The following is a 26,505-nucleotide window of genomic DNA, read 5'->3' as shown; positions in this document are numbered from 1 at the left end:
ATTTTAAACTATTAAACATTAAACTATTAACATTTTACTGTAAAACTGGTGTAATGTGGTCATGATTTTTGGTGCCTGTTAAAAGCCTTGTTGCAGCATTTTAAAATAATTGTAAACAGGATTTTCTGACTAATCTCAACATCAAGTTCTGACTAATCTCAAAGTATAGTGAGTTACAATATAGTCAGAATAGGTAATTTTTTTTTTCAAATTTTTTTTTTTTTTTAAAAGTCGAAGCCAAAATAAGCAATATTTAACCACTGCTTTTATTTGTTTGTCAAAGCTCAAGCCATCATCCAGAATGACACCCAGATTTTTTACCCAGGGCTTCATAGAAAAACTTGATTTTTCAAGATTGACAGGCCGAACTAAACTATTTCAGTCATACTCTCATAAAATCTATAAAAGTTCAAAGACAACCAGGCTCTCACATACGACAAGCATACCATGATAAGAGTCTCTAACCCACTTGAACTTGGAAATTTACCAAGACTCTGGGGAACAGCACATTTAATATAGTCCATTTTAAGGGGTGCAAACAAAAACAATGGTCCCAACGTATTTCCTGCTTTTTTATGGCTTCCGAGAATCCAAAAAAAGCCACATATTGATAAATAATGTTATGGCAGCTGTTTTAACATTAAATTATGATTGAATTGCCTATTGGTACAGTTATGAAATAGCTTGGTAACAAGCAGCAAATGATCATGGGCCAATGACATGACCACATTGAAATGGTCTACGTTGATTTGACAATTGTAGTTTGCAACACAGGCTCATTGAAAATGCATGCTTCAGACATTTTTCTGAAACTGCAAAAAAATCAACATACATTTGTCTAAGAGGTTAAACTCCATGAAGAAACTAGATGGATACTTTTTGGGGGGAATTTCTATTATGATTTATTAATATTGATTTATCAGAACGGTACACTTGTGTGCCATTTCTGGGTGAGTCGGCATGAATTACAGCCCTAATAGAGTTTCATGAAAGCACAGCCAAGCATGAAAACTAAAAGTCAAGGTCAGGCTTTTATTTAGTACATGCAATTTAATGTTTCTTATTAAACCCTATTGTATACTCCTAGAACACATGCGATGTGTCACATGGAACCATTCGTTGACAGTCTTGCATCTAATTTTTTTTTTTTTTTTAAATGAGCATGGATGTATTTGAACAGTATTTATTTATTTATTTATTGTCCAAAAAAGAGAAAGAAATATAATGACATTGACATGGGAAGTCAATGTTAACTAACCCTTTAAGTAACACAGAACTTCTGTGATGGTGGATAGGAAGCATTTGCCGCTTTCGCACGAATGTGGCAAATTTGTTTGTTTAGTGTGATCATTTTCTCTCTACGCCTTCCCCTCTCCTGTTCCAGCTTCCTCTCTGTCTCTTTCTTGCTTTCTCTTCTTTGATTTCCCACGAGCCTGAGAAACAGAGTTGAAGTGACAGTGTGTTGCCGACTCCTCGACTTTCCTCAGCGGGGATTACCTGGGGATATAGATGCATACAGCATTTGAAAATATTTGTTTTATGCAGAGCTCTCAGATTCCTTAAATTGTTAAGGGTGTTTACAAAAGTGTGTTTCTCATTACATGTTGATTGTGGTAAACACAGAGGCAGTGTTGAGAGATTGATGAATAACTTACTTGAATATTATAGAGATAGAAACTGCAGCACTGGCAAAGGCTTGGTGGAAAGGGGGCGAGTGCTGAAAACAAAGGTCAAATCACTGTCATACCAGTATTCTAAAGCTTTCTTATTATGTATGGAGGTCTCATACAATAATTTTGCATGCATTCAAGGTCCAAACACATTCGATGCAATGAAATTTTTTTTTTTAATTATTTATAATGATTTATAAATTATTTAATACAAGTAAAGAATATATATGCTGAGAATTTAAACAATTTAGATTAGTCTATTAGCCATTTTAAGTAAGGTTGGGTATCGTTTTTTTTTCTTTTTTTTTTTTTTTTTTTTTTGATACCGGTGCTAAATCAATACATATAAAACTATACATGCATTGATTACTTTTGTCCGTCTCATCCTTTGCACAAGCTGTTACTCTGCCGCTGGACATTACTGAAGCGGAGAAAGTAACACAAGTTTGATCATGTATAAATATTTTTTCATGCACCCCTTTGATGCTTCTTATGTGCTTGCCGCAGCACTGAAATTAGGCACCGAAATTCATACGCTGATTTAATAGCGGTATATACCAGTTACCAAGGTACCGGTGCTATAATGGCACCGGGTTTCGGTACCCAACCCTAATTTTAAGTTGAAATGTTTAAGTTAATTCAATGAAGAGACCACATTTGGTCAACTGAGGAAACAACTTTCCTCAAATCCTTTGCGTAGTTTCAACAGTATTACAGTTTACTGTGTAGTTTTAACTGTGACTCTACCTGACAAAAGTCTTGTCGTCAATCCCAGTTGTAAGAGCAACAAATAATAATATGACTTCTAGTTGATCATTTGGAAATGTGGCAGACGATATGAATCATCTGTTGAACTGCATCCTAATCATCTCGAATACTGCAGAAAACCTATTGGAACCCACATGGACCCAAGATTCTCACAGAAATCAGTCAAATTTAGTGAAGGAAAAATCATCAAAAAAGTTTGTGGTTACATTTAGTATGGGGATGTGTGAGAGATCTGCAGAGTGGATGGCAGCATCAACAGCATGAGGGATCAAGACATTTGTGCTGCCCGTTACATTACAAACCACACAAGAGGGCAAATTCTTCAGCAGGATAGCGCTCCGCCTCATACTCCACATCAACGTTCCTGAAAGCAAAGAAGGCCTAGGTTTACCCAGCCCAGTTACCAGACATGAACAATAATGAGCATGTCTGGAGTAAGATGGAGGAGCCATTGAAGATGAAACCTAAGAATCTTGATGAACTCTAGGAGTCCTGCAAGAACATTTTCTTTGCCATTCCAGATGACTTTATTAATCAGTTATTTGAGTCATTGCAGAGATGTATGGATGCAGTCCTCCAAGCTCATGGGAGTCATACACAATATTAATTCATTTTCTGCTGCACCATGACTTTATATACTATACTGTACATTATTTCTGTTAAGTGACAAGACTTTTGTCTAAGCAAAGTCAGACTTTACTGTCCTAATTAAATAATTTAAAAACAAGGCATGATCATATTTTATTTAGGTCAAATATATATAATCAATCGGCTTTTGCATTTCATTTTAGCCTATTAGCATATTATTATTTGTTGTTCCTATCCAGATCTGGTAAAATGTGAACCCGTTTTCCCTTCAGTCACTAGCGGAGCGATGAGGATCACGGGACTGATCATGACACGAAGGACCAATCAGTGCAGATTAACCTCATGCTAACAAGGGGTTTGGAAACAAATGATACGCTGAACGAATCTTAAGGGAGTCGTTGGGATAAATAGGTAAAAATAAATGCATTTCATAAGACAATGAAAGTGTTTTTGACCTTGCATGCAAATTAGCCTGTTGTTGGAGACAACCCAAGCCAAAATGTGACCATTTATAATGCAAAATAGGGGCTCTTTAAATTACACCATAATGGAATGTTGGTGGCAAAGTGCATGTTTTAAGGATTATCATTGTCAAACTGCAAAAAATGCTTTGGGGGAAATGTTGATTTCATATTATAGAGGTATTATGTATTGAATATTTTTGACAACTAACAAGATTAGCATTGATGTATTTATTAAAACACACACATAGTTGTTAAATGCACTCTTTGTAAGCGACTGTCTTCTTATTCCTGGACAAATGCGCACATTTAATTTCCCCACACTAAACGTCTCTGAGCAGCACAGTAGGAATTGAGTGGCAGAAAGGGGGCGAAGGGGAAGCCGAGATCCAGCTGTTTCTAAAGCAGGTAAAGGCACATTAAAGTGCTGACGGAGTGTGTGAAGAGCTCCGTTGCTGAATTATTCATGACCGCTGGATGAAGGACAAGATTCTCGCTCATGAAGCAGCGTCACGGCCCCTCTCTGACAATTTGTCCTCCACACTCCCACTTACAGGTGCAGAACAGCAGCGGCTCAATCTTTATTATGGCCCAGAAGTGCATAGCAATAACAGCCTGTTGCACCTCTACAGGTCTCCACATCCATCAGAGTCCGCCGGCGCGCTACACTTCAGCCATTACCCATGAAGAATTTCTGCAATTAACAATGCTGATTAGTTTTGCAGTTGTTCGTAATTTATGGCCATAATAAGCCTGGAATATGGCTTGCATGGGAATATTCTGGGTTCTGTGACACTGATGTTGATTTACACCAATTTTTCTCTGGATTAAGAATGAGCGGTAACACTTTACGTGAAGAGGATGTTCATAAGACACCTTTATAATTATGACATGACACATATGATTTCTTATGACATTATAAACCTAATAATAATAGGGTATATGCAGAACTATTATTTCTTCCTATTGTGGTAAACTTCTGGTGAACGGTTAATGTGACTTTTTTCCATTTTATACGGTTCCTTTTTCAGCATTGATGTTGTAATGTGATTAAAATACAATCAGTTAAATAGACTTTGGCATTTATTTATTTGCTCAAGCGTAAAACAAGACAACACAGTGGATCACAACCGCGCGCAACACTGCTCTTCAGTATGCGTGCGACAACTACACACCCCGTTCTTCAAAAAATGTATCCTGCACATGCCCTTTGGACTGTCTCAGCACGGGCTTGACTCAGCCAGTGGATATCGCTGATTTTTAAAGAAAAACGACCTTAAATTTTGCAATGTTATGCAGTTCACTGGAGACACAACACAGGTTACTGACAAATTAAAAGTCATTTAGCATACTGCCACACATACCCTATTCTGGTGATGTTTTACAATAAGACTTTGTTAAACACAAACAGTGTGTGTGAATTACACTTGAACAGGGTGTTCAAAAGACTGCCATTAAAACTTATAATCCTTATATGACACGTTAAAAACATGAAGGGATTTTATGAATGCTTATGACAGCTGTCATTAAGTGTCATTTGCTCAGTTATATCAAATTAAATGCAAAGATAACAATGTCTTTGTCATGACAACTTCACAATACTAAGACAACATAAATATTTAATTTTCTCCTAGCCATTGTGATTTAATTATATATATATATATATATATATATATATATATATATATATATATATATATATATATATATATATATATATATATATATATATATATATAATGTAAAAATACATTGTACCAAAGTAATATATATATTTATATGTTTACAGTTAGAATTATTAACCACTCTGAATTATTAGCCCCCCTATTTATTTTTTTCCCCAAGTTCTGTTTAACGAAGGGAAGATTTTTTAAACACATTTCTAAACATAATAATTTTAAAAACTCATTTCTAATAACTGATTTATTTTATCTTTGCCATAATGACAGTAAATAATATTTTACTAGATATTTTTCAAGAAACTTTATATATACATACATATAATAGTATCATGCTTATTCAAAAGTCTTTATTTTTATTTTCAATTCGCTTTTGGGGCTCTGTAATGTGTTATGTTTTTTTGCATTTAAAGCTTAAGATTGTAATATTTTACTTTTAAAAGTAACTGCCCAACACCGACAACAAAGTGTCTGTTAATGTCAACTCCTCTATTCCATAATATCATCGCCTTCACTTGCCGTTAACCTCTTCACGAGATGCAAAGACAGAGTTTAAGAGAGAAACAGTCCCAGAAGATCTGTACAACTCACTGAAGGTTTAATACCATTGTGATCTCTTGACTTTAGAAGTAAAAAATCAATCCCTGCTGCTTCTACACTTATCAATGTTCTTTTCAACGTAGCAATTGAAAAAGAAATCCAATACTCTTTCTTTAATTGAGCTATTAATACCCAGCTGGATATCTCAATGGCAGCGACTACACCCATTAAGTTGTATTAGATGGCTGAGGTCATTCTCATTTTAGTGCAATACCACCTTTTACCCTGCATCCAATCAAGAGCTAGAGAAATGCTTTTCATCACATTCACTTTTCATTGTCTACACCCTTTCTTTCTTTCTTTCTTTCTTTCTTTCTTTCTTTCTTTCTTTCTTTCTTTCTTTCTTTCTTTCTTTCTTTCTTTCTTTCTTTCTTTTCCATCCATCCATCCATCCATCATTCTATCCTTCCTTTCTTCTGTTCTTTTTTTCTATCCATCCTTCCATCCATCCTTCCATTCTTCCTTTTTTATTGCGTTCTTCCATCCCTCCACCTTTCTTTCTTTCTTTCTTTCTTTCTTTCTTTCTTTCTTTCTTTCTTTCTTTCTTTCTTTCTTTCTTTTGTACCTTCTTTCTTTTCCATCCATCCATCCATCCATCCATCCATCCATCCATCCATCCATCCTTCATTCTATCCTTCCTTTCTTCTGTTCTTTTTTCTATTAATCCACCCTTCTATCCATCCTCCATTCTTTCTTCCTCCCTTTCTTTTTTGCTGCATTCTTTTTTCCATCCATCCATCCATCCTTCCTCCCCTCCATCTTTCTTTCTTTCTTGCTTCCCTCCTTCCCTCCGTTTTCACACCTTATTTCTTTCTATTTTTTTCCATCCATCCATCCATACATCCCATCTATCCATTTATCATTCCTTCTTTCTTTCTTCCCTTCCTCCCTTCCTTCCTTCCTTTCATCTTTTATTACTTCTTTCTATTCTATTCTATTCTGTTCTTCCTTCTTTCTTTCTTTCTTTCTTTCTTTCTTTCTCTTAACTTCTTTTTTCCATCCATCCATCCATCCATCCATCCATCCATCCATCCATCAATCTCTTTCTTTCTTTCTTTCTTTCTTTCTTTCTTTCTTTCTTTCTTTCTTTCTTTCTTTCTTTCTTTCTTTCTTTCTTTCTTTCTTTCTTTCTTTCTTTCTTTCTTTCTTTCTTTCTTTCTTTCTTTCTTTCTTTCTTTCTTTCTTTCTTTCTTCCAAAATATGCCTTCAGTCACCTCAGCATTTGATGTGAGAACTGGTGACATTTCCCTACATTCTAACCCTTTATCCTTCAGACATAATATTTCAATTTCAGTTAAATGTCATTAATCAATTTACCTGCAAATGTCAGGAGTTGCTTTGCATGGGCCACTTAGGTACCTCTCCATGTAAGAGATCTTCCTTGTCAACTTCACTTTCTGTTTCTTCTAGAGATTTGGGATATTAGCTGGATGTCAAATTCGTGTTCCTTCTCTTGTTTTATATATATATTTTTTGTCTTTTTACTAATTTGCATAACACTTGGTTTATTAATTTTAATACCTGCTTCTTTTTCTGTTCTTAATAAAGGTTGAGGTAAGCACACGATGAATAGCACATCTCAGCCCCATTCCCTGAAGCATGAAATTGCTTTTAGTCTTCCAGTCCATTTCTGAGTTCATAAAAGTGATTCCTCTCTGTCCATTCATCCATTTGTGCAATGACTTGTGGGCGGGGCTAGATTGATTTGACTGACAGTGGCAGGCACTGATTATACAGCAGAGTTGTCTGCTGGTTAGAATAAACATTGGTTATTGGCAGTAGAGTAGAGAACAAATTATATTTCTGAGCAGTAATAGTGTGACTGTAAATCAGAGCACAGTAGACACGCCAAATTGTCTTTATATAGCCTGCATATAATGAGAACAGATTATATGCTAATTAAACGCTATGGCATTATTTTAACAGTTAATTTCACACTTCAAGCTTTCTGTCTGTCATATTATATTATATTATATTATATTATATTATATTATATTATATTATATTATATTATATTATATTATATTATATTATATTATATTATAGACCATTACATGTGGCAATGTCTTTGGCCCATGAACATTTCCTGCTTGTTGTCTAACTATTTCATAACTGTTACAAGAGACAATATCTTAATGTTAAAACAGTTCCCATAACATTATTTATCAGTATTGTGGACCTTTTTGGATTCTCTGAAGCTATAGAAGTTAAAAATATAAAACAGGAAATAGGTCAGGACCATTATTATCGTTTACAGCCCTCAAAATGGTCTATACATTTACAAGCACTTTAATTCACCAGACAGCAATGCTATACAGACTTTATGATTAGTCTGTAAAATTATACATGTATTTTTTTTTTTTCTTATATAATATTTTGGTAACACTTTATATTGATGGTCCATATGAGAATTAGTAGACTGTCTGTCTAATAACTGTTGATGCTGCTCCTTCAACAGACATTTAACTGACTATAAGAACTTTGCAAGTACATGTCAACTTAAAATAACCCTAACCCCAACCCTAACCCCAGTCTAACAGTCTACTTATAATCTAATGAGAATTATTTGGCATGTAGATGCAATGCAACTTAAATTCAACAGTTGGACCATCAAAATAAAGTGTGACCACTATTTTTAAAAGACACCTTTAATTTGACACTCTACATCCTCAGGTAATGTAAGGACATAGTTCCATCAGAGCATTTTTTTTTCATTTTTCTTTTCTATTTTAATTTTCATTTATATTCAAGAATATAAAGTTCATAAGGACTTCATTTAAATATCTTTTTTTACGTTGTAAATTTTTTACTTTCATAATTTGTATCCATCCTTGCTGAATAAAATTAACTCATTTTTATAAACAGCAAAATAAATAAATAAATAAAAAAGGGTTAGTGTTTGTTTAGTATTGTTGTTTGATTAAATTAAGGTTGTTGAACTGAATGGAATGCTGCTTCCAAAAAGCTAGAGAAGATCAGGAATGAACACGGGATGAAAGTAACAAAGCGATTTTCTCTGAGCCATGACAACATTTGTTTCCAGGCTATAACAGCACATTCTGCATGCAACCCTTGATTGAGCTGCCAAATATGTGATTTCGGGACTGTTCCATTAGCTTCAATTTTCACTTTTATTTTTTAAATGCAAAAAGTTAATTATTGTATCGGTTCTTTTTTTTCCTTATTACACATTGTGTTTCTCTTTTCATGTGTTCTACAGGCAAAAATCACATCAATCTACAGGTTATTTAGTACAATAACACACTCTTAAGTTTGCGGTGTCTATGTTTTTCAGTTTAAAAGTAAATCAGGTTAAAATGACAAGAGTTCCTGGAGATGAAAGTAACACACTTATTTATATCCAATTGCTAATATTCATACCTCATTTCTGGCTTCCACATTAAAGTTTGCAGTGTTTTGATCCAGTTGTTTTATAAAATCAGTGCAAATTACCAATAAAAATAAAAAATATTCAAAAATTGTAGAAATGAAAATAGCATTTTGCATTGTTGGATTGCTTGTGAAACATTTAAGGGTGCTTAACTTTACAATGTCTAACCCTCAGGGGTCGAAGACCGCGTATACATGTTTTGGAAGGTGCACTTTCTAACTCATTTAGAAAACAAATGTTGCTAGGTAATCCATAGAGGGTTAGGTTAGGGTTATGGTTAGTGCAAGTTGACATGTATTTGCAAAGTTTCTTATATTCAGTTAAATGTCTGTTTAGCTGCAGTATCAACAGATATTAAGCAGACAGTCTACTAATACTCAAATGCATCATCAAAATAACATGTTACCCTTTACTTTCATAATTTGTATCCATCCTTGCTGAATAAAATTGTTGTTTTATTTTATTTTGCAAGCAACAAAAAATCAACCCAAGCTCTTTCTGTTTGTTTAGTGTAGTCGATTGATCAAATTGAGGTAAATGGATTGCTGCTTCCAAAAAGTTAGGTGAGCTGCCAAATAACAAATAAATTTAACTTTTTTTTTTTAATTCAAAAAGCAAATTATTTTAGCTGTCTTTTTTTTCTCATTACAAGTTGTGTTTCTTTTTTCATGCATCACACTAATGATCAATCTACAGGTTATTTAATGCAATAACATGTCTTTAAGTTTGCAATGTCTAAGTTTTTCAGTTTAAAAGTAAATCAGGTTAAAATATGGCAAGAGTTCCTGTGGGGACGAAAGTAACATCGTTATTTATGTCCAATTGCTAATGTTCATATCTTATTCATCACTTCCACATTATAGTTTGCTGTGTTTTGATCCATATGTTTTATAAAATGAGTGCATATTACCAATGATAATAAAAAATATAAAAAAAATTGTAAACAAATTTTCAATTTGCAATGTTGAATTGCTTTTTAAAATATTTGATGGGCCTAAATTTTAAAATTTTTAATTTTTAATTTTTTTTTTACAAAAATAAAGGACAAAATAGGTGGTTCATTCTGCTGTGGCAACCCCTGATTAATAAAGGGACTAAGCTGAAAAAAAATTAACGAATAAAGCACAAAATATGTTTGCAGTAAACATTTTCAAGGTCATAGTCAGCTATATTCAAAATAAGCAAGATTAAGCTAGTAAATACAATCTTGTTGTCTTACTTTTGACACAGTCATGTGCTCTTTTTGTCCTTGATGATGGGCTCAAAAGTAACTTATAAGTTAGTTATACTGGAGTTGTTCCATACTGATACAAAAATAACACCTGATTTTGATAGAGCACTCTTGTGAGTTAGAAAATATATTTCTGCAAAAAATATCATGCAAAAATACTGCTTTCGTCCCTGTTCTCCCCTACCATCAACAAAATTATTTTGCAGTTGTTTACTTTGACCATTTGGACTTTGCAATGAAATGTCATGCTTAATTTAAATAGTTAAATAGCAACTTTTGGGATTGCTGCTTCGGTCGGTAATGGAAAGAAAAACCCAAAATGGACCGATCATGAAGTTTAGTTTTCCGAAAGTGCTGATTGGTTTTTGTCCCTTGTCGATATTTTGTCAATGTTAGAGCTTTTAAGCTTTTACACACAAAGGCAACCAAAAGTAGGACAGGCCATCAGATGGTCGACATAACATGTCAGTCAGGTCAATATACGATAGGTTGAACTGAAGGTCAAGGTTACTGCAATGTGTTTTCCAGACTGCATTTGGCACGACTGAAATCACATTCCCTTCAGTGGAACAAAGCAGTCTCTCGTGCATCAGCAAATGCATCCACACACGCAAGTACACACACATATTTCAGACAAACACTGTGGTTTTAACAGGTGTGCAGACACACACTCTTACACACGCTCACATGCTAAACATCATAAGACAGGAGCCAGAGGATTTTCTTCACCCCACAAATGTGCTGCCAGTATGCCAGATGGCCCCTGTATGTGCAGAAAACAGGTTCCCCCTCCCATACAGTGAGCAGAATATAAAAAGAACCAATAGCCATCAATCAAAAACCAGACAGTACAATCTTCAGTAGAATTGTCTATGTTTTTCCCCTGTCATGTCATTTCCAGCAAATGAGCAAAGTCTAAATTAGTAAGTCAGCTATTAAATACTCCGGGATTGTTGTTAATGTCCACCTGAAATCATTTTTAATATCCATATGCAAGTCTTAAGGTACCAACCAAGCAGTTTTTGTCTTTAGACATGCAAACACAGACAAACACGTCAAATAGACATGCAAACACAGACATCTTTGCAAAAACAAGGTTAAATGTTGGCTGTTATTAAAAATCTACCCCAAAACATAGTACTTTTGGCTAAAACAAGGCTAAATTTGGGCTGCTTAGTAGACAATCATATATATTTCTAACAAAAGTCCAAAAGTAGACTAGTCATCAAATTAGCAGACATCACATCTGTACCCAGACAGCTGAGTGGCATTGATTTACTAGTGAAATTCTACCAGAATCAACATTTTGGTTGAAGTTGGATATTTAGCATTGATTTCAATTATGAATTAACATTGATAATTCAATCACTTCCCATTGTTGTAAATATATTGAATCAATGTTGATAATTTACCCATTTTTTTTTTTTTTACATCAAAAATACTTACATTGACTTAACGTTATTATTTTGGTCATTTATTATTGTTAAAAATACTGACATTGAACAAATGTTGATAATTCAACCATTTCACCACATTGAAAATACTTACATTGAATAAACATAGATAATTTACCTATTTCCCAACACTGAAAATACTGACACTGAATTAACATTGATAGTTCAATAATTTGCCTTTGTTGAATATACTCACATTAAATTAAATTAACAATAATTTTATTTATGTATAAGTAAAAGAAGTTGTATTTAAAGTAAAAAAAAATAAAATAAAAAAATAAAATATATATATATATATATATATATATATATATATATATATATATATATATATATATATATATATATTTATTTATTTATTTTTTTTCTTTACTTTAAATACAACTTCTTTTACTTATACATAAATAAAATTATCGTTACATAAAAATCTGAACACAAATTAAGCTATCTATTATCTAGTATAGCCCCTGTAGTGCTCAACAAGAGGGGCATTATTTATTCTTTTTCATTATTCATTCATTTTTGAACTATTTTTAGACATATATTAGATCGAGTATTAAACAGCCCAGGTTTAGTCTTATTTTAGCCAAAATGACTATGTACGGATGTCTATTAGTTGTCCTTTAAACACACACACACACACAAACACACACACACAAAATGTTCGTTGAATTTAAGCTGGTGCAAAACAGGCAATTTCATACTTCATGCCCACACTCTCAGAAATAAAGGTACAAAAGCTGTCACTGGTGTAGGATTTTTCAAAAATTACATTTTTGTTCTTAAAGGGTCCATACTTGTGCTTAAAAGGTTCAATATATGTACAATGAAGAAACCTAATAGGTCTATATTGTACTTTTCAGATACATATCTGTTCCTAAAAAGTTCAAAATGTTTTACAAATGCCCCAGTATCAGCTTTGTATCATTATTTCTAAAAGATAGTAAGAATCAACAATATTTTATGATCTTTCCAAGTACTGGGTTGCGGCTGGTAGGGCATCCGCTGCACAAAACATATACCGGAATACTTGGCGGTTCATTCCACTGTGGTGACCTCTGATAAATCAGTGACTAAGTCAAATAATAAAAAAAAGAATATTTGATCATATCACATCACACTTTAGTCTCTAATCATTTAGTTCTAGCCAGCATACAGGCGGATTCAAAGTGTAAAATCTGTTTCACACAATTATAATTTTCAATAACACTTTACAATAATAGTACATGAATAATGATATGTTATTATGTAAATTAAACATTGCTTTATTATGATCTAATGATGAGTTAATGCATGTGCTAATCATGAACAGACATTACTACAACCTACCACTAAGTTACTACTAGTTAGTACTAACTTTACAACAACATGACTCACAATAACTCATGTGTGAATAACAGCTTAATTACTTGTTAGTAAATGCTTGTTTGTAAATTAACATATTAATTACCACATTAGTATGTGTTTAATTTTATCATCATCAACTCATAATATGTTAAAGTAAGTAAGTAAGTTTACTTGGAGGGGCACATAATCATTAACCGGTTCTTAACTACACAGTCTGTACTCTAGTGTGTTTACAATGAATGACAATAGAAAAGTGTCCTGTCAACATTAACATGAAGTTAAACACAGGAGTTCATGAGTAGTTAAGGATGAGTATAGGTCATGTGGCCCTCCAAGTAAAGTCATAAAATAATTATACATTAGCAGCTCATGAGTTATGTCTAGTTTAAATATTAACATATTACTGTTATTGTAAAGTGTTTCCCAATTTTCTATATGGTGCATAGCACATAGTGCACTTAATTAAGCATAAACGATTCAGACAGCTTTCCAATTGGATGAAGGAAGTCTGGTTTTGCGTTAACGGTAACACTTTAGTTTGGCACAGTGCTCATGCTATTAACTACTGACTTATTACCTGTTAATCATTAAGATATTAACTGTTCATTAGTTGTTATTAAATTATGATCTCATTCTGATTCCCAATCCCAAAACCTAAAGCCAAATTCTACCTAACTAACTATCAACAGCTAATTAGTAGTTTATTAAGCTAGTAAGGTTAGGTAATGGTTTGTTTTTACCGTGAATTGTGACCTAAACTGAAGTGTTACTGCTTTAAAAGAAGCCCAAATTTGGGCTGTTTCTATACATTTCTAACAATAATCAAAAAATAGACCAGTCATTAAATAGACTGATTAAACAGACTTCACCTTTGTAGATATTTATTCCTGTCTATTTGTTGACTATTTTTTTTTTTACTTTTGTTAGACATATATTAGATTTTGAATTAAGGACCCCAAATTTAGCCTTGTTTTAGCCAAAATTACAATGTTTGGATGTCAGATGTATTTTACCTAACTAACCATTAATAAACAGCTAATTGGTAGTTTAATGAGCTAGTAGGGTTACATAATGGTTTGGTATTACTGTGAATTGTGACTTAAACTAAAGTGTTACCGCTTTAAAAGAAGCCTAAATTTAGGCTGTTTAGACAGTCTATATACAGTATGTCAAACAATAGTCCAAAAATAGACTAGTCATCAAGACAGATTGAACAGATTCACCTCTGTAGTTATTTGTTCCTGTCTGTTTGCTGAATAGTCTATTTTTGAACTTTAGTTAGACATATATTAGTACATATATTAGTTATATCAATTAAAGAGCCCAAATTTAGCATTGTTTTAGCCAAAATAACTATGTTTTGATGTCAATTAGATGTCCTTTATTTTACTATTAATAAATAGCTAATTAGTAGTTTATAAAACTAGTGCGGTTAGTTAATGGTTTGTTATTATCGTAAATTGTGACCTAGACTAAAGTGCAAGCATGACATGCCAAATGAACATAGGCAAGGCAAGGCAAGTTTATTTATATAGCACATTTCATACACAATGGCAATTTAAAGTGCTTTACATAAACAAGAATAAAAATGCATAAAAACAAAACAAAACATAAAAACAGGTAAAATGTGATATAAAAGAATGAAGAAGAAGAGAAAAACATGATAGTGCAATCTGTCGGACGTAGCACAGTGCTCATTCAGTAAAGGCACAGCTAAACAGATGTGTTTTCAGTCTTGATTTGAATGTGCCTAATGTTGGAGCACATCTGATCATTTCTGGAAGCTGATTCCAGCAGCGAGGGGCATAGTGGCTAAAAGCCGATTCACCCTGCTTTGACTGAACTCTTGGAACTTCTAGTTTATATGATCCTAAAGATCTGAGTGATCTGTTAGGTTTGTATTGAGTGAGCATATCTGTGATGTATTTAGGTCCTAGGCCATTTAGTGATTTATAGACCAGTAATAATACTTTAAAATCTATTCTGAATGTAACTGGCAGCCAGTGTAAAGACCTGAGGACAGGTGTGATGTGCTCTGATTTTCTGGTTCTGATTAGAATTCTGGCTGCAGCGTTCTGGATGAGCTGCAACTGTCTGACTGTCTTTTTAGGAAGACCAGTGAGGAGTCCATTACAGTAATCCACCCTGCTGCTGATAAAAGCATGAACAAGTTTCTCTAAATCTTCACTAGAAACAAAGCATCTGATTCTTGCTATGTTTTTGAGATGATAGTATGCTGATTTACTGACTGCTTTGACATGACTGTTGAAACTCAGATCTGACTCCAGAGTCACACCAAGATTCTTGACCTTATTTTTTGTCGTTTGACATTTAGTGCCAAGGTACGCATTTACCTTGAGAACCTCATCTTTGTTTCCAAACACAATCATTTCAGTTTTCTCTTTGTTTAACTGAAGAAAGTTTTGGCACATCCAATTGCTCATTTCATCAATGCATTGGCAGAGGGTGTCAATGGGGCTATAGTCATTAGGCTGTAAGGCTAAGACTAAGGCCTAAAGAACGTTCAACTCCAGGGACATAATGGCACAGAGCAGATATATGCAGAGACATAGCCTACATAACAAATCAGACCCATTTGAACTACACTGAATGCTAAAGTAGTAAAGTAGAGAAATTGTTGACATAAAAATGCTATTGGCTATCTTCAAAAGGGGGTGGGACTACCCAACTCACCCCATGTTTCAGTTGAAATGACATCACACATCAAACAAAGCTGCACATTTCAAGGCACTTCAGTGGACCTTTAAAGCGACAGGGGAACATTTGATCTCACTGCTGACTCGCAAACAACCTAACATAACACGTTTGATGTGACTGCATTTGAAAGCAGGAGCGTTTGAGGTAGACGCAGGACTGGCGTGAATGGGCTCGGGCGAATGTCTTTCTAGCGTCGCCTGACTGCGCGTGATAAAGCTGCCTTTAAAAGGCCCGGTGTCGGCTTGGCTTTCTTTTATCCAATTACAGTTGTGATTACCCTTAGAAGATGGAGGCTTTCTTGCCTGTGTGGGGCCTCGACTGAAATGTTAAGGATATAAAGTGCTCAGAGACATTACACATGCACTCTTGTATGGAAATGTAAGCCTCCAGAGCCGCCTTCCCCCTCAAAATAACTATGATATCATGTGTTTGACAGATTGTGCAGGGCATAATAACCTCCTGTTAGCTACCGCTGCAGAATGAGCCTTCCTCCAAATATAACAATATGTTTCTCATATAGAACAGCGTGATTCTGGTGGAAATCATATGCAGTTTGTAAGAGTGCGCTGTAAAGCAGCTTGGTAAAAACATACTTTAAATATGAAAATATGTTTATGTAAATTGTACAATGTGAAACTGTAACTTACAAGTCAACTGTGTTTCAGATTTGTTAGTCCTACATTGCACAATGGAACTAAAATGTTTTATTGCCATTTATATGTACCATAATATATATATATATATATATATATATATATATATATATATATATATATATATATATATATATATATATATATATATATATATATATATATATATATATATATATTTTTTTTTTTTTTTTTTTCAACACATTTCTAAACATGATAGTTTTATTACCTAATTTCTAATAACTGATTTATTTTCTCTTTGCCACGATGACAGTTAATAATATTTTACTAGATATTTATAGACACTTCTATATAGCTTAAAGTGACATTTAAAGGCTTAACTAGGTTAATTAGGTTAACTAGGCAGGTTAGGGTAATTAGGCAAGTTATTGCATATTGATGGTTTGTTCTGTAGACTATAAAAAAATAAAAATAAAATAAAGCTTGAAAATGAAGCTTTTATTCTAGCCGAAATAAAACAAAAAAGACTTTCTCTGGAAGAAAAAATATTATCAGACATACTGTGATAATTTCCTTGCTCTGTTGAACATCATCACACACATATATATATATATATATATATATATATATATATATATATATATATATATATATATATATATATATATATATATATATATATATAGTATTAACTGATACTCCCTCTCGTTGTCTGTTGTTTTTTGTTGCTGTATGTTAAATGCTGCGTTTGGATCCTCATCTTGTTTTTCACCTTTACACTTTAAACGAACTGTAACAGACACATTGTTCAAGTAAAATTAAAAGTTTTAGTTAGTGGTAATTTAAAAATACTTTAATTTAATACTCTATACCTGCTTTATGTTGTGCCATAAAAGTAATCTATACATTATATATAATTTGCATATGATTGTATTCTTGAGACAACATTCAAAAAAGAAAACAAGTGCAAAAAAAAATAAACAACAAAAGCATTTACATAAGATAAATGTATACGTTTTTCAGATAATAATATTTTTTCATAGAATTTCTTTATGAATTATGTTGAGACTTTTTCACTGTAAATTATAGGATAATAATATTTTGTGGCACACTTAACATTAAAAAGAGTAAAAAACAAATAAACTGTAAAATTATTTTCATTTTTTTATCTTTTTTGTCAACACTTGTACGTTTTTTTGTGTGTATTTAGTAATGTACCCTTATAGTTTTTCCTGCATGTTTCCTTATGAATTATAAATAAATAAATAAAAAATAAATAAATCCATCAATCAATCAATCAATCAATCAATCAATCAATCAATCAATCAATCAATCAATCAATTAATTCTAGAGACATATCTCAGTATTACTCTGTTGCAATCGGGATGTTACAATAATTAACTCTAGAAAAGTTAAAGCAAAGCAAACACTATCGGAAACACTATGGTAAAAATACAGCACTACAACATACAAAAGAGAGAAATCGACTTAAAATTTCACTTACCTGTTTTACAATGATTTGATCAGCTGCAGCTTGAAATTACGCTAAGTTTTTCTCCTCTAAGAGCTTATTATGCGGTATCTTTCACCATCTTGTGGTGGATAGTCAACAGCTTTTACTCTGCTCAGTTTGACAGGCTGATGGATGCCGACGTGTTGAATCTCCAAAATTATAATTATTTCAAAATAGACACCATTCCCTAGAAATAAACTACATAACTGCAATCGAAACAACTTCATTCTTACCATTTCATTCTCATTTAAAAAAAAAAAAAACCCTTAAAAGTACATTATGTTATCCAAAAGCTTCAATACTTGTCAAACTGTAGTGAGTTTATTCATCTGCTGTCACTCTATGTGGGCTGAGTAATACAGATAGGTGAAGAGACAGTAAAAGTACTGTTATTACAGAATATTGCACGGCTATCAGCCAATCAGATTTGAGAACCAGATAGAGCTATTTATTGAAAATAGCTTTAAATTCTGTCTTGCAGTTATACATTCATTCACCGTGTCTGTATGTTTTCCTACAGTAAGATTGTAGTTGCCTTGGAGAAGTCATGCCTCAATGAAAAGCTAATGTTCACAGTGTTGATATTTGTCTAATTATATTATACTGTAATATTGTTTTTTTAATGTCTGTATAAGATCGAGACAATGAGAGAGAAATATAAAAAGGAGACAATTAATTACCATCACAGGAGGAGTGATATCATCTCCTTCTGTTCCTCCATCTCGCACAGAAATCTCTCATCCTTTTTCATTACCTTTATTTCCTGATGGTGTGTTGAATTCAGCAGACCATTAGAGCATTCAAGCTTTTCTGACAGCTGACGGACGTCTCACAAATGAGATCTGCTGAAGGCACACGGAACAGCACAGATAGATTTGAACAGAAGGCCTCTGTGAATGACAGCAAACAGTTTTTAATCAATAAACCAGATTCATGACACGATGGTTAGCTTTTGTCTTATTAATGCTAATACTGTACATCAGGAATAGTTTACTCTTAAACATAATGGTCCTTTATTGGCATTGATGGTTTTGTGAAAGACCTGTAACGTGTTTTCATTTCACAAAAGTGTTTTTACAGTGGGAAACATGTTTTAAGGCTCCTACACACCGGGACGCTTTTCTTTGCGTTTATCGTCAGCGTTTTACAAGAAGTTTTTCCATATTCAAACCCAAGCGATTTTCACTAGTGTCAAGCAGAAGAGTAAGCAAAATCACTCTGTGATTTTAGAGGGCGCTACACAACTTTAAGCTTCTGACATCCGCTTATAACACAGAAGAGGAGGAAGAGAGGAAGTTCACATGCTTGTTGTTAAAGTTGCTGGTGACTCGAACAAGCATGGATGGTTCAAGTAGCAGCTCTAGCGATAAAGAAATGACTGTTCACCAGTGCAATAAGCAGCTCAGCGTTCATATTGCCTCTGGGCATCTTCTTCAATGTGTGCTCGCATTTACAGTTTTGCGCTTGAGTGCCTCCATGTGCTGTTTACTGTAACTTCAGCAGCTCAGTGCACGTGAACAAAAGTGCCAAACTGATTGGTGGAGAAGGTTTTTGACGCTGCAAACAAAACAAAAACTAGCATGAGATGCATCGTGACTATATAAAGGGCGCCAATGTGATCGTGCAAACCAACGCGCAAAACGCTAGGCGCAAAAGTGTCATTAAAAAAAAAAAAAAAAAAAACGGCTCATACTCATTTTTATTTTTTATTTTTATTGGACGCGCCGTGTTAAAACCTTCTGCACCAATCAGGTTGGCACTTTTGTTCATATGCACGGAGCTGCTGAAGTTACAGTAAACAGCACTTGGAGGCGCTCAAGTGCAAAAGTGTCAATGCGAGCGCGCATTGAAGAAGATGCCCAGAAGCGATATGAACATGGGCTGTTTCTCAATTCCAAGAACGCAGAGAATGGACTTGTGTTCTTCTGGAGACCGGTCTTGCCAGGTGTCCTGGGAAGAACGAACTCAGGAGACTGCGAGGGCAGAGAACGCGTCCTTTGAGAATTGAGATGCTGCGTTCTTCCTGATGGTCACGTGACCTTCACGTCTTTTAAATGGTAAATTATTTAAACATTACAGACTTCATACAACAATTTATTTTTTTCCCCTTTTCAAAATATATACTTTGCATGAAAACATTATAAATCTATGTTGCACAATATGAATAAAACAGATTTAAAACGAATTTCAGCAAACAAACACCCTTAATGTGTTTATTCCTTTATTAAGATGTTCATGGTAATGTTTACTTTCACCGTTTCATTTAGGGAAACTCCTGATGTAAATAAGAGATATCTCTGAACTTTAATAATAAATCTAAATAAAATGCAGCGCTTCCCACCTCCAGTCGCAATGACTTCTGGGACTTCCAGAGCGAGTTCGGTGCTCAAGTCTGCATCGTTGGGTCCTCGATATCAAGATCACATTCGGGAAGTTTCACGCGTCCTCTGTACTTGCGGTCTTGAGTATTGGAACTGAACTTGGGCAGCTGATGATGACGTTGCACGAGAACACGAGGACGCAAGACCGCTGAAGAACGCATATTGAGAAACAGCCATGGAGCTGCTTATTGCTCTGGTGAACAATAATAATTTATTCAATGCTAGAGGTGCTCAGAAGCTTAAAGTTGTGTAGCGCCATCTAACGTCAAGGAGTGATTTTGCTTATTCTTCCGCTCGACGCCAGTAAAAAAACGCTTGGGTTTGAAGGCGGAAAAACGTCTTGTAAAATGCTGACGCAAAAACGCAAACGAAAAGCATCCCAGTGTGTAGGAGCCTTAAAGCTGCAATCAGGAATAATTTACAGAAGAACATAAAGTGTACTACTGCTAGAAAACTTTTCACCATGAATGCTGTTTTAATTGGAGCACTATCTAAGAGTTATTCATTTTAACATATTTTTCTTTTCATTAATTTGTGGGTATGTATCGTGGCAAAGTGAAGTGGATTGCTGTGGCAGCTTTTATTTTAAAGCAACATTGTAGGGAGCAAAAGTTTTGTTTGACTGTGAGATATTCAAGGCCATAAATGTTCAAGTGAATGGATCTCGAAGCCTGCTCTCAAACTAACACATCATTTTAAAGTGCATGAGACAAAAATAGGAATGCAAATTTCCACAGCTAAAACATCATTATGGTTTTTTGGCTGAAAGAGATAAAGGTCAAAGATATGAGCTGAAAATATATGCCTAAATTGAAAATTAAACTGTGACTTCACTTGAAAATGCCATTTGTTAAGCATCACAGATTACAGATAGTCTTGGGTCATCTAAAATTGAAAAGGTCTAAACTGGCAGAAAACATCAAGCAAAATTATTTCTATTAGAGACCAACAATAGGCTACCAAGCACATGTAATCATAGCTTTTGTGTTTGTAGCTTCACCAATATTTAGAAAACCATGCATTAATTAAAGAAGTGTTAAGTAAACAATGATGTGTATACATAGCCGTCACTCTCCTGCTGCAGAAGTTGGGAATTTCGCAACTTTTTAAGCGGCAACAGAATCATCAGCCAATCAGAGGTGTGTTTGCCAAAAACATGGTCGGGCAACTAAAGTCGCAAGTTGCGTAGTTACAAATCTAGTTTGTTGATTTGGCTTTTCCCAAATCCATCGTTCCAAGGAACATTCGCAAACTGCATCGCAAACTTGTATGCTTGCAACTACCTCTAGAGTTGTAGTTAGAAACATAGTTCCTGGCTGTGTTCTATTTCCAGTTATCCCCCCCCCCCCCCCCCCCAATAGGCCCTATTTGTTTAGAACATTCTAACATTTGAACTTGGAATTATTCACAAAAAAAAAAAAAAAATGATAAATGATCTCTTTCCTTACACTAGATTGTCATGCATTTCTATTTTTGCATTGCAAATTTACAGTTATATACTATACAGTCAATCTGTGTTTAATCTACCTTATCAGAGGCCATGGTTGTCATTATCAGAGACCACTACTTGTTTTATTCTTATTCATCGACAATGGTAGTATATTTATATTTACTTGATCTATTGGCTATAGCAGAACAGAACAATTGGAAGAGCAATGATCTTGAGTAGGTGGACCAGCTATTAATCAGCCAATCAGTGCCATTCTGCCTGTTGTGACTGCTCAAATCTATCAGTACACATGAGCAAATATAGCAGGCTGCGGTTCTCCCGCTGAATGCAAGGGCTAATGGATAGATTTATCCAGGTGTTATAGACCTCCTTTGTTGTAGAGTGTTGTTTTGAAGGCACCACAAAGACTATGTTAACACTCTTGGGGAATTCAGCCTATGAAAATCTTACTTATAGTTGTCTCTGCACATTAAATTGGAATAGGAGAACAGACTTTATCAGTGAAAATGCTGTGCTTTAAAAAAAAAATGCTGTTCATTATTTGTGGCGACATTAAATTATTCCTAGACAGACATGCTTGCTTAGAAAGTTACTTGACCGAAAAAGCTGGAGTTTTAAAAGGGAGAGTTTACTGTATATTAACACTGTTCAACAAAAGGAAGTTTCTGGGATTTTGTCATCTTTTATAAATCAAAATGTGTTTGCATCACACCTCAAATTATGTACTGTATACTTTTGGATTATTGAATCTAAATGTTACTAGAATGCCTCTGCATGTGTGTTTGTTTTTTATTTTTCTAAAAAATTCCAAGTTAAGCAGTAGCACACTAGCAACCATGATGCTTTTCCAAATATTATAACATTACTTAATTATTCTATATATTTGAACGACGCAACAACTTACTCTTTTGATGAATAATTCAATGACCCACTCGTTAAAACAATGAATTGCCACCACTGACATTTTAGGTTCAGATTTAAAAGACTTTTTTTTTATTAATTTCTACAGTAATTGCAGTCCTGTTAGCTAATGCTTGCTCAGGTCTTTGTTTTCTTTCTTTCTTTTTTTATTGTAAAGAAGTGAAATGATATGTGTTGCCAAGTTTGAATCTGGATTAGAAGTCAGACTCTGCCCTATATTAAACAGTGGTTGATTGTGTTGGAAAGTATGCATATATATGAGCAATATTACACGAGTAGCAGTACGATATGGCTGTATATTGGCACTGGTAGGAGGCGTGTGTTGGCTCGAGGCTTCAGGCCAAGTGCCTTAATGTCCCACTAGTGATGTCACACTGCTACGAGTGTGATATTACATTTATACAACATTTCAAGGGCATAACCGTGTGTATGAAAAAGAAAATCAAACACGGAGAGTCTCAAAAAAAAAACGTTTGTAGAACTACTTTCTTCCTTCATTCATTCACATCTGCAGCTGACCATCAGGACAGCAGAAACCGCTGCTTAAAACACACCATTTTAGAGCAAGTATTTGAATTATTCTGAAGCTTAATAGCTAAAGTGATGAAAAAACTGGTAATATTTGCTCACATTTTGAGATTTTAAGGCTGAACAGCATGAAATGCCATTAGTCTACAAAGATTTCTCAGTATTTCTCTGTTGCAATTGGGATATCATAATAATTAACCCCTGAAAAAGCCAAAGCAAACTCTACTAGTTTTTGTTGTATAAATACAGCACTACAAAATACAAAAGAGAGAGCTCGACTTAGAATGTCATTTACCTGATTTAATATGATTTGTTCAGCTGTAGTTTAAAACTTACATTGAGAGTTTTTCTCCCTCTAAGGTCTTATTATGTGGTCTCTGTCACCATCTTGTGGTGGAACGTCAACCATCACTTTCTTTGATCTGCTCAGACAGGCTGATGGCCAATGCACTGAATCTCCAAAATAATAAATCTTTTAAAATAGACACTATCCTTATAAATAAACTGCATAGTTGCAATCTAAACAACTACATTCTCGACTTAAAAAGCCTCAAAAGTACATTATGTCATCCAACATCAGCAATATTTGTCAAACTGTAGTGTCCTCTGCTTGTGATTGTATGTGGGCGGAGTAATACACAAGGGTGAAGAGGCTGTACAAGTGCTGCAAAATTTGCAGAATATCACACGGCTATCAGCCAATCAGATTTAAAAACCAGACTGAGCCTGTTGTATATACTTTAATAAGATATAATAAATAAGGGCGTCCTAGTGGTGCATTGGGTAGCACAATCACCTCACAGGAAGAAGGTCACTGGTTCGAGCCCCTGGTCCAGTTGACACTTCTGTGTGATGTTTGCATGTTCTCCTCGTGTAGGCGGGGGTTTCCTCCTGGTGCTCTGATTTCCCCCACAGTTCAAAGACATGTGACACAGCTGAATTGAATAAGCTAAATTGGCTGTAGTTTATGTGTGTGAATGCAAGAGTGTATGAAAGTTGGGTTGCGGCTGGTAGGGCATGCGTTGTGTAAAACATATGCAGGATAAGGTGGTGGTTCATTCCGCTGTGAAAACCCCTGATTAGGGACTAAGCTGAAAAGAAAATGAATGAATGAACAAAGATATTCATTGTTTAAATTCCCCAAAATGCAATGTCTGTGTGATGCATTTAAAACTAGCTCATGTTTAATACTTTCGTAATAGCAAGGAGGACTAATACATACATAAGCATTCACATTCATCTCAATGGTAGTAACAAGAGTGCTGGACGCCTTTTTTTCTTTCAGGGAAGCTCATAATGTTGGAATAGCACAGTCCAGGTTTTGTCTCTTTAATGAGTTAGCACTTCCTACTCCAGGGCAAAAGGTACTTGCTGATTCAGTCTCTCCACTCAAAACTAATTGGCCACCCATACAAAGTGGCCATGTGGTCAGATTTTAGGGAAAGTTGTAATGACTAAAGGTTAAATACATGCCCACTCTTTTTCTAGGTTGTGAAAGCAAGCATTTTCACGTGGCTGCTTTTGTACCGTCTTCTGCTCCAGTGCGACTGATTTAGAGCAGGCTTGAGATCAGTAATTGCCGCTAGGTGTCATAGAGTCGGGCAGTTAAAAGTGCTCTGTTCATGTGAAAATGAGACAAAGCGGTTTATGTAACCCTGTTAACCTGGCCGAGCAGAAAGCTTTTTAATGCGCATTTCAGGAAGCCATAGTGCGGTCTGTTCTATAAGTCTAATAGAGACCAAACATAGGATCCTTTGTCAAGCTGGCAGAACTTTCCAAACTCTGAATGCATTCTAAATTTAATAGGAAAAGAGCTATACCAGTGATAATTGACTTTTTACCTTTATATAGGGTTAGTTTTAGCCTACATTGAACACTTTGTCATTTTTCCTCACTCAGTAGTGTTTTCAAAGACTATCCGTTTGTTAAATTGTGATTTAGTGGGCTTTTTGAGTAAACCTCTAATCATTAGAACTGCGAAAATTATAACTCATAGTTTTCAGATGTCATTTAGAGCCTACTCACATTAGCCTATCCGAACCGTGCCTGGGTATGTTTTCCAGTTCGTTTGACAAGTGTGAGTGCTCTGAATTGGGCCCAGGCGCAAATAAATTGGTCGGCCCTGGCTCGGTTAAAAGAGGTGTGCCAGAGCGCGGTTTGATTGGGCTGTGGCGCAATACATTTGTAGTGTAAGTGCAACGCGTGACTGATCCCGAAACGGAAGATGCCGAAGTCAAAATTAAAGAACCGTTTCATATGGATTTATTAATAATTCGTACTATTCTATGAACGTATACCATCATAGTTTATTAAAGACGCAAACCTCTAGCTGCACATCAGCTACATCTTCAGCAAACCTCCTTATACCTGCAGCATGAAGACTTTTATGATAATTTATGAGCTTCAAAAGTGCTGGATCTGTTCCGCAAAATATTTGACTGTGTGTCACTGCATCCCAAACGACTAAAAATAATAGAAAACAACATAACTAAAGCAATGTACACTGTGCTGAGCAAGAACGCTTCTCTTCTGTTAGTAAACTGAAAAGTCGCATCATCGCAGACGTAAGTGTGCTCTGGCTCGGTAGGTAAATGTGATGTGAGTGCTGCCGGGGGGTAGAGGGAAGGGAGGACAAGCGCGATTTGGTACGGTTCAAGGCAACCGTGCCTAGTGAGAGTACGCCCTTAATCTAGACATGAAAACTTTTTTATTTTCAACTTTTGTTCCATCATTGTGTGAGTAGAATGTGACCGTGATTAGACAGCTGAATAAAAAGTTAAACAGATCAGTGCTGCATTTTGATCCAAGTGTAAAAAATGTCAACTCCTGGCAAACAAAACAGTGCATAGTGCTCAATGTGAAATAGGCATTCACTGCCTCATCATGCAGCTGCCGTTTTTGAATATCCAGCTTTGTTTAGAAAGAATGGAAAAGTATGCTAGCCTAAAGAAAAAGATGCCTTTGTGGATACACAAAAGAGAATGGATTCTTTTAAGCTGTTTAATTTTTTTAAAATGAAAAATACAGGAATGCTATAGATTTTTTAAAACAGCAGCACTATTCTTTCATTATGTTAAACTTCCATTATAATATCATCAGCATACGAGCTTTCCTTTTGTATTTTAACATACTTTCAGAGAAAACTTGTTATTGTAAGAAAATGTATGTGGGCAGGGATTTTAATTCAAGGT

General features: G+C 34.6%; 1 long non-coding RNA gene across 1 annotated transcript; it reads right to left on the bottom strand.

The window, feature by feature from the left end:
• Positions 1 to 881: 881 nt before the first annotated feature.
• On the bottom strand, positions 882 to 20,645 carry LOC110438100 (uncharacterized). Its single transcript, XR_012393570.1, has 4 exons — positions 20,376 to 20,645; positions 18,789 to 18,924; positions 1,656 to 1,717; positions 882 to 1,497 (listed from the first exon to the last, which is right to left on the bottom strand). It is a non-coding gene; the product is annotated as an uncharacterized lncRNA (long non-coding RNA).
• Positions 20,646 to 26,505: the final 5,860 nt, after the last annotated feature.

This window comes from Danio rerio, chromosome 2, assembly GCF_049306965.1.
Source record: "Danio rerio strain Tuebingen ecotype United States chromosome 2, GRCz12tu, whole genome shotgun sequence".
Taxonomy (NCBI): domain Eukaryota; kingdom Metazoa; phylum Chordata; class Actinopteri; order Cypriniformes; family Danionidae; genus Danio; species Danio rerio.
This window is presented reverse-complemented; position numbering and strand designations above follow the sequence as displayed.